Source organism: Plecotus auritus (genome assembly GCF_963455305.1).
Source record: "Plecotus auritus genome assembly, chromosome: 3".
Taxonomy (NCBI): domain Eukaryota; kingdom Metazoa; phylum Chordata; class Mammalia; order Chiroptera; family Vespertilionidae; genus Plecotus; species Plecotus auritus.
Window position 1 is genome coordinate 146,404,655 of NC_137772.1, and position 19,796 is coordinate 146,424,450.

The window sequence follows — 19,796 nt, forward strand, 5'->3', positions numbered from 1 at the left end:
GGTCAAAGATCCTGCCCCCATGTGGACACAAGATGGCCACCACAAGATGGCCAGCAGGGGAGGGCAGTTGGGAGGAACCAGGCCTGCAAGGGAGGGCAGTTAGTGGTGACCAGGCCAGCAGAGGAGGGAAGTTGGGGGTGACCGGGCCTGCAGGAAAGGGCAGTTGGGGGTGACCGGGCCTGCAGGGGAGAGCAGTTGGGGGGAAACAGGCCTGCAGAGGAGGGCAGTTAAGGGTGACCAGGCCTGCAGGGGAGGGCAGTTAGGGGTGACCAGGCCTGCAAGGGAGGGCAGTTAGGGGCAAACAGGCTAGCAGGGGAGCAGTTAGGCATCAATCAGGCTGGCAGGGGAGTGGTTAGGAGGTGATCATGCTGGCAGTCAGAAGCGGTTAGGGGCAATCAGGAAGGCAGGCAGGCGAGCAGTTGGGAGCCAGCAGTCCTGGATTGTGAGAGGGATGTCCGACTGCCCGTTGGTGGGATCAGGCCAAAACGGGCAGTCGGACATCCCTCAAGGGGTCCCAGATTGGAGAGGGTGCAGGCTGGGCTGAGGGACACCCCCTCCCGTGCATGAATTTTGTGCACCGGGCCTCTAGTGTGAATATAAATGTATGAATAAATATTTATTTCTAAAGTAGAAGCAAGTCTAAATTAAAAGAGTTTGGCACACTCAAAAGAAGCCAGAGTGATTCCGTGGCTACATGGGTCTTCTGGGCAGGAAAAGAGAACCACCCACTCCTCTTCCTCCTCCCGTCAGCAGACACACTCTGGGCCACGACCAAGAAGGCTCTACACAGATTTTCTGCAAAATAAGCCAAGATTGGAATGCACTGGGAATTCTATTTCTTGGGTTCACATTAAACAACAAGCTACCCTTATTGATCAAACCTAAACATATCATGTAACTACCACTAAAAATAGTATTTTAAAAACAAACTGTGTTTAAGCACACACTGTGTGCCACATTTCCATGTAAGAGCTTCACACAACTTGCAGCATTTAGTTCACTTATTTCATTTGCTGAGTAACTCCTGTGTGACAGACATAAAGCTAATGCTGTTAGTCTCCATTTCACACATTAAGAAATCAGGGTCTGCAGAGGCTAAGTACCTCTCCCACCATCCTACCGCTAGGGAGTTGTCAAGACAGGGTTCCTCTCTCTCCAAAAGCACATGTTCTGTTTAACTGCTCACAAGAAGACAGAGCTACTCACTGCAATTATTGCCAACATTGTTCCCAATGACTTCTAAACTTTTTTAAAAATTGTGGACATATTTAATTTCGGGAAAAAAAATAGGAAAGACCATCTTAACACATGAGCAGTATTTTCTTTTTATTATATTACCCAGACCAATTTTCTCATCTATTACACAGACTGATTTTTATTATTTTATTCAGGCTGATTAACAAATCCGATTTGTCATATTACAACTATCCAAAAGCTATTTGGAAACAATATAAAGTTAACCCTCAAGTGTCAAATAGCTGCTATCACTGAGGATGATCAAAATAAAGTGCTAAATGCGTTTAAGTAAAAAAAAAAAAAAAAAAGGCCATTCAAATAAAATACCAGAAGAATAATCGGAAGAACTCAGCCACAGGCCCATTGGGAAGGGAGCTCTACTCCACTGAATGTGTCAATGTTTTTATGCTGGCTAACAAACCAGGCACAGCAATGCATACCACACTTTATTCCATGCTTTAGAATCTTTAGGTAAAAAATAATAATGCTCTCCTGAAATTACTTTTTTTATTCTTTTCCTTCCTTAAAATTGCCATTATTTGGCTTTTGTTCCACTTTAAATCTGGCATTCATTAGGCACCACAGTGAGATATAATAGAAACAACACTGAACCTTGCATCAGGATACACGCTCCTATCCCAGCCCTACCACTAGCTAGCTCCAAAACCGTAGACAAAATCTAACTTCTCTAGACTTCCATTTTCTTATGTGTACAATTAGGATATAAAGTGTAAGGCTAAAGTTCTGTTAATGTTATCCAAGTCATGGGGGAAGGGGTTGTCTTCAAATTTGAAATTAATTCAGTGTCATTAGTATCTCCTGGCATTGAGGAAATGACCACCCTCTCATTTAGTTTTGTTGTTGCATAATCAATTACCACAAATGTAGAAACGTATAAGACAGGTTTATGAGCTCACCGTTCCCTAGGTGGGAAGTTTAGCCCAACTCGGTTGGTTTTCCGCTCAGGGTCTCACACAAAGCTGAAATCAAGGTGATGGTCACACTGGCCTCTTATCTGGATGTTCTACGGAGAAATGCACTTCTACTACACTCACTAAGGTTGCTGGGTGAATTCTGTTCCTTGTTATGCTCAGACTGATGTCACCATTTCCTTGTTGCCTGCCAGCTATGAGCTGCTCATTCTCAGCTTCTAGAGCCATCTATCTTCCTTCTTACATCCATCTTCAAACCAGCAATGGCCAGGTGAGTAGAGTCCTTCTGAGGCCTTGAATCTCTCTTACCTTCTCTTTTGACACTACCAGAGAAAACGTTCTGCTTTTAAAGATCTCACCTTTTGGGGTCAAGCCCATTTGGATTATCTCCATATCTTAAGGTCAACTGATTTGGGGCTTTAACTGCATCGGCAAAATCCCTTCACAAAAGTTTCTGGACTTGTGTTTGACTGAATAACCAGGGGACAAAATTATGCCCATTGTGTGTGTATGTGTACTAGTATGTGTGTGTGTGTGTCCCTTCACAAAGCTGGTGTCTTGGTCATTTTTGAATTCCATTACATTGTGCACATAAGTGCTGAAATAAGATGTGTCCCATATATATCTGTTCTAATTCAACAAAATACTACCCAGGAGACAAAAGCAATGTGGACCCTGAAAAAGAAAACACCTATGGAGAAGGGCTCCTAGTGGCTCACTGGGCTCAACTTTTAAAGACAGAGCCAAGCAGCCATTTCTATCCAGCGGCCTCTCATGCAAACGGTACTTCAGGGGGAAGCCTGCACTGAGCTGCCTGCCTCCCAGAAGCACTGAACTGCTGCCTGCACTATATTCCTATTTGATGAGCCAGCCTTTATGCAGGAGTTCCTAGAATTGTGTTTCAACCAATAGGACTAAGGCCCCATCAGCATCTTTATCAACCAATCAGAGCAGCTCCCGTCAGAGCAGTTCCATTCTGACCAATCAGGATAGTGCTTTTTAGACTACCCAAACTGCGAGGATTAGAGAGTCTTCATTTGCATGAGGCCGGACCAATAAAAGACCATGGGCAGGAACCTCTGTCTAAATAAGTCAGCTTCCCTCTGTCTAGGTGAGCGAACTTTCCATTTTCACTGAAGACTGAGTTTCCCTAAATGGAGTTGAAACACTGAAGACATCTCCCAGGAGCAGAGCAGAGCTGCCTGGAGCAGGTGGAGCAGAGCAGAGCAGAGCTGTAGAGCAGGAGAGGGGCCTCACTCCAGAGCAACCAGCCCCAGGGCCTCCTTAAAAGCTGCTGTTTCACGGCCATGCTGCTTCATAATTGAGCTGTAACACTTAATTATGGGGCTATTCCACAACTATGCTGTATCACAACTGAGCTATTGTATTGAAAAAAAAACTCTCCTTCTTCACCACGCCCCACACTGGGGATTCCTGTTGATGGTGCATTGGTGCTAAGGATCGTTGGTTGAAACACACATAGTGCCAAATGCTATCACTGAATGATCCCTGTCACTCAAGATGAGAGAGAAATGCAATGTGCCTACCTCAGAGCATATACTTTATTAGTCGATGGATGAAATGTTGACAATGTTAGTTGTTTCAACAGGAAAATGCCAGGTAGGATCAAAAGCTAAATAACTGAACAAGCAAAGAAAAATAATTTAAAAATTACACATACAGTTCTGGGTTATTCCAAAAACTCTAATGTCCCGTACCTTTTCCTCACAGCTACAAAAAGCTTTTTGTATCACTAGAGGAAACTTCTAATACAAAGAAAGGCCTCTATATAAAAACTCTGAAATGTATTTCATAATGCTTTCAGCAGCACAGGAACACAGACAACAATATCTCTCCAGCCAGGGCCAATAAGCTACAATTTAGGATCAGCACCTTGAACAGTGCCGACAGGCAAACAGACTGCCCGTGCAAAGAGCAGGACAAAAGAAGCAAATCACTCTGCCAGTTCCTAATTCGGAAGGCTGAAGCATTTTGCAGTATTTCTTGAATTTAAAAAATGAAATAAAAAATAAACCGGTGTGTGAGGGAATTTAAAAATGTGCACTATATTCTTAGATGCTCTAAATAAGCCACTGAATATCAATTCAAATAATTTCTTCTTTAGCAGCTATTTGCCTGTTCTGCATCTTGATAAAAACAAAATGGTATTTTTTTTTTCCCAAAGCACAAATAATCTTGTTCTATTGCAGGCGGATATGACATCTGCACTAAGATAATTCCCCTCTCCCGCTATTATCTATTTGTCCATTACCAAAGGGTAAGTGGTGTTTTCTCTACTAGGCTCTTGTGTGCTAATATATACAATGTTTGCTGGCAGTGCCCATTTTAAGCTACTGAAGAGCAGCTTCAAAAGAACATGAATTAGCTAAACATACATCACAACACGGTGGGATCTACAACAGGCTCCCGCAGATAATGAAACTTTACTTAGGACGCCTTTTCTGCTCCGTTAACACATGTCAAATACTATTAAAGGGATCGCACCTTCAAAGAAACCTCAGCTGATGTAATTTAAGTTTCTCTTGTAGCACAGAGGAGTTACAGCATTCTTTGTGACAGTTTTCTTTTCAGATACCACAAAAGGTTTTCTGTAACAACTATTACCTGTCCATCCCCCGAACAGCCAGGCGAGATTTCATCATCGCGTGCTCCAGGCATGAGTGGCTTTAATTTGGGGCTGCCTGAGCTCTGCTTGAGGAATGAAAAAATTAAAGGGTGCATACATGATCAGAAGGGGAAATAAACTGTTGTTTCTTTCAAGATGATCACTGGTACCTTACTATTGTTGTTTTTTTCTCTTTCCAGCAGTAAAACAAGGATTTAAATTCTGAGTTCTTCGATCCAAACCTGAGATAGCAATGTATTCAACAACAAAAGGAAAGCCAATATGCATCAGAAACCCCTCAAAAAAAAAGTATAAACTTGTCTTCTGTTAAATTAATAGTTTCATTAGCCTAAAGCAGGGATGGGGAACCGTTTTTTTTCCACCAAGGGCCATTTGCATATTTTTAACATCATTTGCAAGCCACAAAATTATCCACTTAAAAATGAGCCTGCTATATGTGGTCAAACATTTAATTAACTCACCCCTAACGCCTTGGCAGGGCCGGACCAAATGATACTGAGGGCCTTCTATGACGGCAGGCCGGGTGTTCCCCACCCTGGGCCTAAAGAGTTAACTTTTTTCTGAGAGATATGTAGCCGAGGGCACTTCCAAAGTGGGGTTTTGGTTGGAAATAGCTAGTTAAGCTGCTTGAGAGGCATCTTGTTGGTGTCTTTCCCAACCCTCACCTGCAGCCCCCTGCTCCCAGCCACCCTCCAGAGAGGGTCACCAGCGGGGGCGGGGGGCATTCCATACAAGGAGATGTAACTAGAGGTTTGCTGGCTAGAGTTCCATAAAAGTTTATGTTGACTCTATAAATACGAAAAATTTAAAGGCAAATGTACCTCTTTCTACACTTAGCCTCTGCCACTGCGCTCTGCCCAGAACAAGGACCTGATGCTAACAAGTGTAGCCACCATCAGGTAAGAAGGAAGCAACCTGTGGGAGGATGCAGGTCAACATGCCCAGGATGACGGAGGAGAAAGGAAGGTCTGTGATGTTGAGACGCCCAAAGTGCTGGCTTTGGAACTTACTGTTATTTGAGAAAAAAATAAACCCTTATTTGTTTAAAGTCTCCAGAGACAAGGTTTCCTGTTATTTGCAAACAAAAGCATTTCAAACTGAAACAGTACTTGAGTCATATTCTCTTTGATGAAATTTGTACTAAAAGTTCAAATTTCAAAAGATTTCCATAATATTTGCTAATGTGTTCTCAAACACACAAATATTAAATGCTTTTGACAGATATTGCCATTAAGAAGTTTATGGAAAGCAAATACACATAATTTAATAGTTATTATTGGTCAACAGTAATCAAAGTTTTATATTTATGTAACAACTGGTTACCAAACACTTAATATATGCTTATTTATTTTTTTAAAAAGGGCAAAAGACAACAAAACCATTCTCTCCAGGGCAAGGGGGGGTGGTGGAGAGGGGGGGGAGAGAACAGTAGGCAAACAGAAAAACAATGGAAAACACTGAGAAAAAATACAAAATATATACTTGGAAGACATTGTAACTAGGGAGTGAGATTTTCCTATGGTGTTATGAGAGTTAGTGTTAAGGGAGTTAAAAGAAAGGGCATATTAACAGAAAATAAAGCTATCAAAAAGGTACCTGTAGAACAAATAGGGCTTGTGATGGATTCTAAAGGACAGCTAGGACTTAAATAGACAAGACAGAGGGAGAAAGGACCTCAAAAATTGTAGCATAGAATTCAAATTTTAGAACCAATATCAAAATTGGATATGGAATGTTTAGGGAAGTATGGACACCATTCTAGCTGAAAGGGAAGGTTTGTGTTGGAGAACAATAAAAAAGAATAACTAAAACTCCCATTTTTTGAGAGCCTGATAGTCCTTGCTTGCCTGTCATGGTGGTGACTGCTATATATCTGTCCTTTCATTTAATCCTTACAATAATCATATGAAGCAAGTATTATTATCCTTATTTACCAAAGGTTAAACCAAGGTTCAGAAATTAAGTGGTCTAGCCAAAACCGGTTTGGCTCAGTGGATAGAGCGTCGGCCTGCGGACTGAAGGGTCCCGGGTTCGATTCCGGTCAAGGGCATGTACATTGGTTGCAGGCACATCCCCGGTGGGAGGTGTGCAGGAGGCAGCTGATCGATGTTCCTCTCTCATCGATGTTTCTAGCTCTCTATCCCTCTCCCTTCCTCTCTGTAAAATATCAATAAAATATATTTAAAAAAAAAAAAGAAATTAAGTGGTCTAACTACTCATAGCTGCAAAAAATTTTTCATAATAAAAATGGATAATAGGTAAAGACATAATCAAAATCGTTATAGAAAGGTAACTGCCTACATACGAAACAATCCCAATGCAACAGAGTGGGTAAAAACTGGAGGCAAGGAGGTGACATGGTCTGGTATGGATGGTGAAGAAGAGGTAATAAAGTGGACTGGACCAGGGGAATGAAGACTATACAGGATATAGTAGAAAGCCATCTTCTTTAGAAGCCAGCTATTTCTCAATTCTAATTTCTTGTCATTTAAATGTTATCCAGTTATTTCCTGTTCTTATCTATTATATGATGATGACAAATAATGTACATATTGTAGGGATCACAATATTTTTTTAAAGACCTCCTGATTAGGTCCCCTTGTCTCTTAGGCTTAGCCCTGAAGCTGGAGATATGAACAAGGATGACATGACACAGGGGAGGTTTCAGGAAAAAAAATAAATGAAAGCATGTGTCTGTCACCCTGGCTGGTAGTGCAGTTGGTTGGATGTCATCCCAATATGCCTGGGTTACAGGTTCAACCCCGGTCAGGGCACATGCAAGAGTCAACCACTGAGTGCATGAATAAGTGGAACAACGAATTGATGTCTCTCTCTCTCTCTCTCTCTCTCTCTCTCTCTCTCTCTTCCCCCCTCCCTTACGCCCTGTCCCTTCCTCTCTCTAAAATCAATCAATTAAAAAAAAAACAAGTAAAGAAAGCATGAGTCGGCTGCCTCCTTCTTCTGCTGCTCCTGGTGCTGCTTGTGTGCTGATTTGGTGCAGACCTGGTACCTCTTTTGTGAAGCGGCAGCTGAGGACACTCTGGCGCTCGCCATGGCCGATGAAAAGCCCAAGGAAGGAGTCAAGACTGAGAACAACGATCATATTAATTTGAAGGTGGCGGGGCAGGATGGCTCTGTGGTGCAGTTTAAGATTGAGAGGCATACACCACTTAAACTAAGGAAAGCCTATTGTGAATCACAGGGTTTGTCATGAGGCAGATGAGATTCCGACTTGACAGGCAGCCAATCAATGAAACAGACACACCTGCACAGCTGGAAATGGAGGATGAAGATACAATTGATGTGTTCCAGCAACAGCAGACAGGAGGTGTCTACTAAAAAGGGAACCTGCTACTTTACTCCAGAACTCTGTTCCTCCAGACCACGAAGACATTCTCAGTTAGAAAACTGCAATTGGGTTTCAACACATCTGACTACTGCAGTATAGTTTTGGTTATTCTTTCATTTCCCCTCCCCCGTTCCTTTATTGTACATAAAGTAACTGATGGATGTGCACAAGCATTTGCATTTTTTTAACTAAATGGTCAATGGTATGTTTTGATTGACATCAAATGGAGATGGGATGGGGGAAAATACTGGTTCTGTGAAAACACCCCCTTTCTCCATTAGCGGCATGCTCATTCAGCTCTTATCTTTATATTCCGGTAAGTTATTTTGCTCTCACTGTTTAACAAAAACAGAGTAACATAAAAATTCTTGCACACCTTATTTGATTGGAGAATTTTAATGTTTTTCATTTATCTTTGTAAAACCAAGGACAATTTTATACCTTTTTTGTAAGTAGCTGTTACATGTAGGGCAATCTGTCTTTAAGTAGGGATAAAGTACTCTAAAAAAATGAATCCCAGATAGTTTTCCCTTCTAGTCAGTGTCTTGTTTAAATAAACATCTTGTTTAAGTTGAAATAAAAAGAAAGAAAGAAAGCATGTATCTATCTATCTTAAAGATGCAGAACACGGAACTGTTCACAAAAGTCAAGTACATGCTGTGGTCTTGTACTGACTAGGGAAGGGAGCTGCTTTAGGAGGAGCCCTAAAGTATTAGGGGTAATGACAATCATCTTCGACCATACTAGATTCAGGATGGCTTCTACATGGTATGCTCTGGTGCCAGATTTTATGTTACCCAGGAGGGGAAATACAAATGATAAAAAAAAAAAAAAAGAAAGAAAAACAGCCCTAACCGGTTTGGCTCAGTGGATAGAGTGTTGGCCTGTGGACTGAAGGGTCCCAGGTTCGATTCCAGTCAAGGGCATGTACCCAATAGAGAGTGTGCAGGAGGCAGCTGATCAATGTTTCTCTTATCAACGTTTCTAACTCTCTATCCTTCTTCCTTCCTCTCTGTAAAAAAATCAATAAAATACATTTTTAAAAAAAACATATGTATGCATTTAGGTATGCATGTAGGTATGTATGTATGTAAAAAGAGAACTGGGATCCAAACATAGGGATTTGTTCAAACACAGACAGAACTACTTGCATCTCAGCAATCACTTATCCTGATCACATAATAGCAGCAACTGAAACAAATGAAAATTCCAAGGGCTCCATGCAGACCTAAGGACCCCACACCCTTCTCCAATGTCCCACTTCCTCTGCCATCCACCCAGATGACCTCTTGATGGGGTGCAGATAGGAAGGCAGACCCTAGACCAGCCGTGGGCAAACTACGGCCCGCGGGCCGGATCCAGCTGTTCTATCCGGTTCTCTTGCTCTCCCCTCCGCTCCTTTACTTTGAATTTATATTAGTTCACACAAACACTCCATCCATGCTTTTGTTCCGGCTCTCCGGTCCAGTTTAAGAACCCATTGTGGCCCTCGAGTCAAAAAGTTTGCCCACCCCTGCCCTAGACTCTAGAGTCTCCCCATTTTACCTAAAGCTAGCATTTCATTTCATTGGACCAAGTTCCTTCTATGTGACTATGTAGTTTTTCCCTTCTCTAATATCCAGGAAGCAAAGAAGGCCAAATCAGTTAATGGAGTAATAAAAGAGCTCCTTTTTCTCTGTACATCTGGGCCAACCTTCAAAAATTTGGCCAAGCACTGATACCCCAGGAAAGTCCTGTTGAAAGAGAACACAGATAAACAACTTTTATATTTGGAAAGCATGTGTAACTGGATATTAAAATAAGAATTTTGTTCAAGGCCTCAGATGATAAGTATGAGATACACAGGAAGGTAAAACTGAAAGGCAAATTTCGAAGTAGGGTATCACAGGTTGCCCTTGTTGATCTGATAGGAACAGAAGTATCAGGTAAGAGATTGAGAACAGGAACAGGAGTGCTACCTCCTTCACTTCAAGAGAGAGGAACCTCAAGCCCACACTGACAGCTAGTTATGCTGTCCCAGAGTTGGAAATCACCATTTACTGGTGTCTCCACCCTGAGAAATATCAGGTGGCCTGGGGCAGCACCACAAAGTGCTGTGTCTGCGAAGTACCTGATGTTTTTCGCTTCTCGGAAGAGGTCAAAGATGGGCAAATGTTCCCCATGGATTAGCAGTGGGTCTGGAGAAAGAAGAGTCAGCTTGGAGACACTTGGGGTCCCACCTAAGAAGGCCATCTGGGAGGGTCACTAATAAAGACTGTGGCATAGGTCACCACAAAACAAGGGCTGAGGGCAAAGCATTGGTCTGAGAGAAAAACGCAACAGTCCAGGGAAGCTGTGGCTGGACGGTCCCAGCAGGGAAGAGATTTGGAGATTCACATAAGATAATGAGTCAGCTCTGAATAGCTGTTATGTCCAGGGTTTACAAAGCCAGTGTGAATCCACAATACAAAAAAAAAAAAAAAAAAGAAAGAAAGAACTTTCCTGTGGACCCTTTACACTATATTCTTTTAGTTCACAAGCATCTATGACAGCAGCTGGTGAATGGCAGAAGAAACAGTAAAGAAGAAAGAAGTAGCCACTAGAAGTATACTCCAAGAGACAAGAGTTCTCTGTCTTGCTTTTTGCTAGAACTATGCCTGCTACATAGAAAGTGTTCAAAAAGTACTGCCATCTTTGACCTCCTATCATACACAGCCCCACTCCAGAATACAGATTCCCTTCTGTAACAAAGTCCACCAGAGACAAAGATTTTCTTCCCAACTGATACTATAATTACAATTTAAAGGGATTAAAAGGCGTTCTAGTACCAGAAAAGTCAGAGGACTTGCTAGAATTTTCATTAATAATGGGAGATAAACTTTCCCCTCTGAACATATTTTAAATAGCTAGTAGAAAGCACAATTTAAATTTGCATTATGATTTCAACCCATAAGTTGTACCTGCTTAATGTGCTAATTACCCAGGATATGGTTTACAAAGCAATTTACCATACATGTTCTATTTCATCTTTATAGCAATCAATCACACTTTCATAGTTTAAAGAATTAGAACTCAAGGAATAGTAAGCAACAATACTGTTTCTATAATACAGGTTTATAAAGCCAACTATAATACTCTTTCCAATATACCTCCTATTTTTCTTTCATTTTTCTGAGTCACTCTTCCTGATATAGTATCTCCTATCCACATAAAACTAGATTCTTGCCTTAATTACACCCCAGCTATTTCTAACAGATGGTCCTTTCAATCACTGCTCAATTCATTTAGCCTATCCTGGCCTCCTGACTAATGATTACAAAATTTGTCTCAGATTTTAATATAGGGTTCGGCAAAAATAAATAGAAATCCCAAAATAATAACCCATAAACAAGATGGGATTTCAAACCACCTACATAAATATATACTCTAGTGCTGGAAATGGCAAGGCTCTGATAATACTGGACACAAACAGACTCCTTTCTTTTTGCTCTGCTTTAAAAACAAAAAGATTTCTTATTGATTTTAGAGAGAGCAAGGAAGGGGGGGAGAGAGAGAGAGAAGAGAGAGAAGAGAGAGAGAAGAGAGAGAAGAGAGAAGAGAGAGAGAGAGGGAGGGAGGGAGAGAGAGAGAGAGAGAAGAGAGAAAAAAGAGAGAGAGAGAGGGAGAGAGAGAGAAACATCTATGTGAGAGGAAAACATCAATTGGTTGCCTCCTGCACACCCCCTACCAGGGATGGAGCCCACAATCCAGGTATGTGTCCTGACAGGGAATCAAACCATTAACTTTTCAGTGCAAGGGACAATGTCCAATCAACTGAGCCATACCAGCCAGGGCTACTCTGCTAATTTTGACTCATGGCATCTGCTTTTCGACCCATCTTGGTCCCACCATCACACCTACATTCCAGCCAACCGCAAACCAGAAAGGAAAGGTGGGCATCAAGTTATACACACCTCTTCTTCCTATATCCCATTGTCCAGAACTACATCATATGGCCACACCTAACCACAAAGTGGCTAGTCTTCAAGGGTTCAAAACATGCCTGGCACTGTTTAAAACACTGCCAATAAGATTCTTATAATCACTGACATATTCATTCACAGGACAAGCATAACTCAAACACTTTTCTTTCTTTTTTTTTTTAAATATATTTTATTGATTTTTTACAGAGAGGAAGGGAGAGGGATAGAGAGTTAGAAACATCGAGGAGAGAGAAACATTGACCAGCTGCCTCCTGCACACTCCCTACTGGGGATATGCCCGCAACCAAGGTACATGCCCTTGATTGGAATCGAACCCGGGACCTCTCAGTCCGTAGGCCGACGCTCTATCCACTGAGCCAAACCAGTCAGGGCTCAAACACTTTTCTATGTACCATTTTTAATTAACTGAAGAGAAGACTTACTAAAGATAATCTTATGAATTTTTCACCACTGATCAAAACTGGTACCACTGCCATTAAAATAAGTAACAAAAATAGTTGGTTCTGCTTTGCCAGAATAGCCTCAAAATGTTTAAATATTTGGTAGTAAATAATCTGGAATTCTCACTCCATATGAATGAGAGCATTTTCAACTATTGTGTTTTCCTACTAGGTCAACAGACTATTTATTCCAAGTGACTCAGAGGAAAATGTTCCCTTGTCTTAAATAAAACTCATCACATGGCACTAAAACTTGAAAAACACTATAAAACTAAAATGAACACCAGAGCCATCCTGTTGCTTGTGTCTATCTATCTAAGGAAGAAAACAAGTAATATGAACAATTCCTATGCAATCATTTGGAATGCAAATGTATCTGTCACTCAATAAGTGATCACAAAATTTAAAAAGCAACAGACACTCTTCATAATCAAAATCACAAGACATAGCCTCCTCATAGGTTAACTGAAAGGTAAAAAGTCTGACAATGTAGCTTAAAGCACAGGATGAAAATCAGTTCCTCCATGACACCCACTCTAACAACTCACCATTGGTAAAGATGTGGTCTTATACTAAAGATAGTATAGGTTGGTCCCCTGACATAACGATTTAAGGGAACACAATAATCACAGTCATTTGTTCTTTTCAAACTTGCAAATCAAGAAAAAAGAAAAAAAACTAATTATACTAGGTCAAATGACTTATTTTATTTAACTTGAAACTATTAGAAATTTCCAAGAGCAGAAAAATAAAAATACCACAGCAATTCAATGTCACCTAGTAAATTATTGGGAAAGTTAAGAGAATTTAAAGCTTGCCTTCCACACCAATGGACTTTCTTTCCTTTTCCCAACATATATTTATTGTTCCACATCATTCCCTGAAATGCTTTATTTTGCATGTGGTGCTCTGAAGAACATCAGGGAATTATCTCCCTTCGGGCACTGGTATTTATGCATTAGAAAGGTAAAATATTCCCCCTTTGAAGAGCATTCAAAAAGCCTCAATAGGTTGGTTGTTTGTGGCTTACTATCAGTAAGTTTGAGCAGCCCAGATTTAAATCTACCTCAGATTTCTTTACAAACAATCAAAACTGCAGTTGGAGAGTTCTGTACTTTTTTAATGTTCAACTTCTATTTCTCCATTTATATTTCCTGAACTATTTGCAATATGTATATAAACAAAACCAAGAGGCAAGCCTATTATGTTGCTTAGAGTGGCATCTACTTCCTGCTCCTTTCCTGGGGTAGACAGAGCCGCTTGCCATGTTCTTATAAGTGTATTTCTAGTATCATGATCTCACTCATCTAGGGGAAATAATGAACAACATAAACTGATGAACAAAAACAGACCAGGAGACAGGGAAGCATTGATCAGACTGTCAAACCTCAGAGGGAAGGTAGGGGAGGGTGGGGGAAGGGGGAGAGATCAACCAAAGGACTTGTATGCATGCATATAAGCCTAACCAGTGGTCACGGACAACAGGGGGGTGGGGGCATGCGTGGGGAGGGGTTTGGGATGGGAATGGGGGGATGAGGACAAATATGTGATACCTTAATCAATAAAGAAATTTTAAAAAACTAATAATAAATTAATTAATTAATTAATTAATTAATGGTGTGGGTATTTTTTAAAGTTTCCAGAGTCGTTGCCTTAAAGCGGTAAACAGAACTATCTAGTCTCACAATGTGTGGATGCTTTGAGTATAGGTTCAAATTCATTTCTAAACTAAGCTGCACAAAACAATTGTAATTATTAACATTACTCTCCCAGTTAGTGTCAAGTCAGACCTGACATTAGGAAGAAAAAGAACACACACAAAAACATGTGTTAGACTGTTCAGTTGAACATAATATAGGATGAAATTATTTGGCTAAATTAGTGTTAATATTTACTGTTATTTAAATTTATCATTATGTCAATGTATTTTAAGTTTCTCAAAAGGATGGAGATTACACAATACCATAATTTTACCAGGTGATTCAAAATTTTATTAAGGAAAATATTCATTTAATGTGTCATTAAATGCTTATAACCATTCAGAACCATTTCTAAATGGAAGTTTTATTCCCTCCGTCAATTAATACTAGTTCCCCTGATAAACACTTTATTGTAATGGTCATAAATGCTAACTGATCCTTAGTTGCTTACATTTTATCTGATTTAAGAATGTCTCTAATCATTGGTATATTTGCTTATACAAATGGAGTATTTGTTATTTTTAAAGTAAAAAATAAATTAGTAAGTCTCCCTACTGGATCTTAAAAGAGGTATAACTGTGATGTTCATTAGAGACTTCATTCCACCTTGGATTAGCCAGAAGCAATCAATGTTTTCCTTTTCCAACTATCTATTCTTAGATAAAGCCTATTGAATGTAATACATTCAAAACAGCAAGTGGCAATCTTGGTTGGTACTTCTCAGAAATGTTAAAATGCTAGCAATAATACAGTAATCATGGGACTAAACAGCCAACACGGGAATAATGCCCAGACCACAGAAAATGTTAGTCTTTCTGACAAGGCTATGCAAGGAAAACATAATGGAATAAAGATTTAAAATAAAAAAGTCATTCTGATATTATGTTGTAGATGCCCTAAACCATCACATTACTGGAAATAATGCAATAGCTAAAAGAACAACAATAAAAATATCGAAGAGGAATTAAACAAAAAAAGTAAAAGCTGAGAGATTTGTCATTATATGGATGCTCTAATGGGACTTTATTGACACTGGAAAATGTTTAAAACAACTCCAAGAAAAAAGGGAATTCTGTTCTTTATATATAGGACATGTTTGTTAAAAAAAAAAAAAGTTAATTATCTTAACAACTGTTGATAATTATTTTAATAAATGAGGAAATAGAAGAACTACAGAGAAGAATACCAGGATGCTAACCTAAAATAATATTTAAATGTAGTCAAAATAATATTCAAACTTAAGTATAACTTTGAATGAATTTTCTGTGCCATTTATTTCATACTTCTATGTTCTACTTGGAGGTTTTCATCTCAGGAACAATATTTAAAACTTGTAATCAAGATAAATAAAATAATACAATATTTTTTAAAATCAAAGTTAATGCCAAAAAAGTGTTTAAACAAAGACAGACTCAGAACTACTGATTTTTCCTTTTGCCTGAGATGGCAATATGGCTCACAAATGGTTACTGATTCTGTCTTTATTTTTAATATTTGGCTCATTATAAATTTTTAGCATTAATCTTATTTTTCAAGCATTGCATTAGCATATAATTTATCTTATACCGATTTTTTGGCACTGCGGCTCTCCCTCCTTAAAATTTTGTGCTCATGTCAAAATCTTCCTTACTTCCTCCTAGACTCAGTCGTGCTGAGTTAATATATACAGGATTCAATAAATACCTGTATGAATTAACCTATGTCATATTTCCTTACCACCTGCACCAAATCTCAGACTCTTAGCTCCATTTATGGGCACCCCTCTTTGTCAGGGACTTTCTATCTACCTCTCAGAAGAACCCTTCAAAGTAAATATCACTCTCCCCATGTGATGACTGAGGGAAACGAGTCTCTGACAGAACAATGACTTGCTCCTCACACAGGCCACCATAAATATTGGTTGGATAATAATGACAAAGCAAGTAAGTAGAGACCTCGACTTTAACCCATCCCGGCAGCTCAGCATCGCCAACTCTAGACAGCCATTTTTAAACCTCTCTAGTTGGATTTTGGTGTTTTCTCTTCTGTTTCCAATAAGAACTGTGATAAGCAGAATATTAGGATGGCACTTATGACCTTTGCATGCACTTCCCCACCCCTGTGTCAATCCTCTGATTATGGCAAAAAAAAAAGTGATTATAAGGGTGGATCTAGTCTAATCACATGAGGCCTTAAAAAGCAAGGTGTTTTCTGTGGCTGGTAGTGGAAGGGATGTCAGAGAGGTCCCAAGCACAAGAAGGACTTGGCGCACCACTGCTGGCTTTAAAGACGGAGGAAGCCACATGAGAAGGAATGTGGGTGCCCCCTAGGAACAGAGCAGGACCCCAGCTGTTGCCACCAAGGAAACATGAACCTCAGACCTCCAACTGTGGTTGGCAGTTAGACAGACATGAGCAGAGCAAGGACGATGGGCCATGTACAAAAATGTCACCAGTGCAGAAAGCCCTTGGGGGCCCAGCAACCAGCAAAACGGGGAAAACAAGGACCGCACCCCCAGAGTAACCTTTCCTCCCCAAAATAGCTCTGGTCATGCAGTTCAGAACCCCTGACATTTCATATTGCTGCTCATGCAGTTTGGACCCTTCCCTGACCTTTCCTCCCCTGGCATGTTGCTAATCATACGGGTTAAAACTTCTTACAGGAGGATCCAACAATGGAGCTGTCAAATAGCCCCTACACATTAAGCCCCCAGGACAATGAGGTTCTGGCCAGAATCAAATCTAGGCCTCAGTTGCATTTAAGCTCCAGACCCAGAAAAGCAGCAAAACCAGAAAGCAAGCCCCTTGGCTGACATCAGGACCCGCTGCAATGACTACTGACCCCATGCCCTGGCACCAACCAATCAGTGGAGACCATGACCCTGAAAGACACACCTAGAAAACTAATCCATATTCTATTGAGATCCCCCCCTGGGATATCCCCTAAAATCACACCCTTAAAAGCCCTTAGGATGGAGGACCCAGGATGCTTGCCCTCTCTTCCAATCGCCCTCTACTTCCCCCAGGTGCATTACCTTTACTTTCCTCTCTCCTAAGCCCCCAGGGCCCTTCTTCTGCCTCTATAACTTGTTTCCTGAGCCCATTTCTCCTGCAGCTCACTTCTTCTACCTCTGTGTAAACTTTATCTTACATTTTGAGTCCTGGCTCTGAATTCTTTCTTAGCCAGAACTCAAGTACTGAGATTGCTGAACCAAGATCTGGTCTGACCCCACTGGTCTAACACCCGGTGCTAGTCTCACCAGGCCAGCACAACCACACAGAACTAGACTCAGCCAAAAACCTGAGTGAACTTGAAAGTGAACCTTTCCTAGAGATCCCAGCTAAGAGGCCAGTTGACTCCTCAACTTTACCTTTGTTAGACCCTGAGCAGAGAATGCAGCCGAGCCTACTCGGACTTACGGTAATAGTTTAAATAGAAAACCTATATATCAATCTGTGCATAATTCCCTCATAATATCAAGAAAAATAACAATTATCTATTCATCTGGCTCCTCATTATCTAGGCCAAGGGATTTACCACAGACCTGCTATAACTTGCCCAAGGCTAGACTCTGTAGGTGCACAGTTGATATTGAAGAAATGAATGAATTCACACACTAGTCTTCAATAAAAGTTTATAGTAAGGTCCTCTATTAATATTCATGGGCTAAACATTGCCATCTGCATCCTGGTTTGCATTTGAAGGAATACATATTTCAAAGACCAGTTCCATAACTATGTAAATGTGAGATATTTACTTGGATAAATACTCAGCATCATTTTATAATCTATTAAAAACTACAGAAGTTTAAATATAGAATTGCTTTTGCATGTGTTCCCCACAAAGAATATATGCAAAATATCCTTAAAGTCACCATGTTCCTTACTTCTCTTAACTTCAAATGCCCCATCTTGCAGCTTCTTCTTTGCTATCATGTAACAACCAAAATCATAATCTCTAAAAAACTTCCCTCAAAACTGCCTTAGTCAAAGGCATATCATTCACAAGAAGAAAGAACATGAAATAAAACTAATCTCTTAGACTGACTGCCCATAAATAGTTCTTAGAAAGATATACCCCAAACTCACACACACACAAAAAAAAAACACACCTAAAATCACTGAAGTAGCTCCTTAATGTCAACCTCCATCCATAACCCTAAATTCTGCAGAGAGAAGGAGCTGGCATGCACTCTGTATATTTATTTATCTTTGAATCCCAAACACTTATCATGATACCTGGTAACACAGTAGGTACTCAATACATGTTTACTGAACTGAAATAGCATTAGAATCTGTGATGATTTTTTATATCCTTAAACACATATGCTATCCTCACCTTACAATCAATTCACTATTTATTATTCAGCAGGCTTAAAATAAACAATGTTTTCTAATTTTCACCATTTCTTAATGTATCATTTTTATTATTCAATTTGCTTTCTTAACTGTATTTATATATGCATAATGACTATGAGAAATACTTCACAAATGAAAAGTATTATGAAGAAAATAAAGAGATGCTCTCTGAGAACAGTTAAATTCAAAATATTTTTAAAGTTTCATTATATATTCGTCAATGTTATAATTATATAACTGTAATTATGTAATTACATAAATTGTAGTTATAATTCTATAAGTACATCTCACTAACATCCTATAACGATGCTGGTATTAGTAACATCCACACTTTGGAACTCCCTTACAGCAGATCCTCTTAGGGCAATTAACCCTATTGGTATGGTACCCAAGAGGAATGTTATGTTTTATGATATTCTAAGTTCCAGCTAACAGTGTTTTAGATGGGTGCTAGAATATTCCAAATTAGAACTATAAAATTACTTAATTGTGTGGCCTACAGAAATACAGATAAACCAATGCTTCCACACAGCTGGAGACCTACATTAGTTCTCATCTGTCTGAGTATAACCACTATGTTCAATTCTTTACTGAGCCTTAAAAGATTGTGAAAACCAAAATGCAGTGAAGTTATAGCTTTTCTTCAATAAAACAGGAACCATACATTTAAAAAAAAAATTTTAATAAGTCTCATAGAAATGTTTACTCTGATATAAAAATCCATAGTAAAGCATGCTATAGAATTAAACCAGTATTACACAGCTAGAGTTAACTTGAAATTGTCTTTGGTAAAGTAAAGAAAGCCAAGTAATTGTTTAAATACATAAACAACTAATTCTGAAATTTAACACCAGCAAAACATTTTAACAATTCTTAACCTCCAAAACTACCAGCCAAAATCACTATCAAATAAATTTCCATCACTCTCCCACCCTAAACCTTTCTAAACATCACCCCTGATTGACATGAAAATGAGCAGGGAAAAGGGAGGAGATAATGAACAAGGAAAAAGAGGGGGAAACCCTCATGACTTACAAATTAGGTAAAGTTCCTATTAATCAAGAATTGGCTCTAGATTGTTTTTGCATATATTAACATGATCCAAGAATTAAAACTGAGCCTTTTACTCATTTACAACATAAACCACTCCTTATAAAATAGGACCTTGCCAGCTAAACACTTACTTGGTTTAC

The 19,796-nt window shown here is 39.6% G+C and overlaps 1 protein-coding gene and 1 pseudogene across 4 annotated transcripts in view; one reads left to right on the forward strand and one right to left on the reverse strand.

Moving 5' to 3' along the window:
- TMTC2 (transmembrane O-mannosyltransferase targeting cadherins 2) overlaps positions 1 to 19,796 on the reverse strand; it is a 450,431-nt gene that overhangs the window by 389,700 nt on the left and 40,935 nt on the right. The gene's annotated exons all lie outside the window — the stretch shown is intronic.
- On the forward strand, positions 7,868 to 8,154 carry LOC308244474 (small ubiquitin-related modifier 2-like; annotated as a pseudogene). The gene has a single exon. The product of its transcript is annotated as a small ubiquitin-related modifier 2-like (transcript).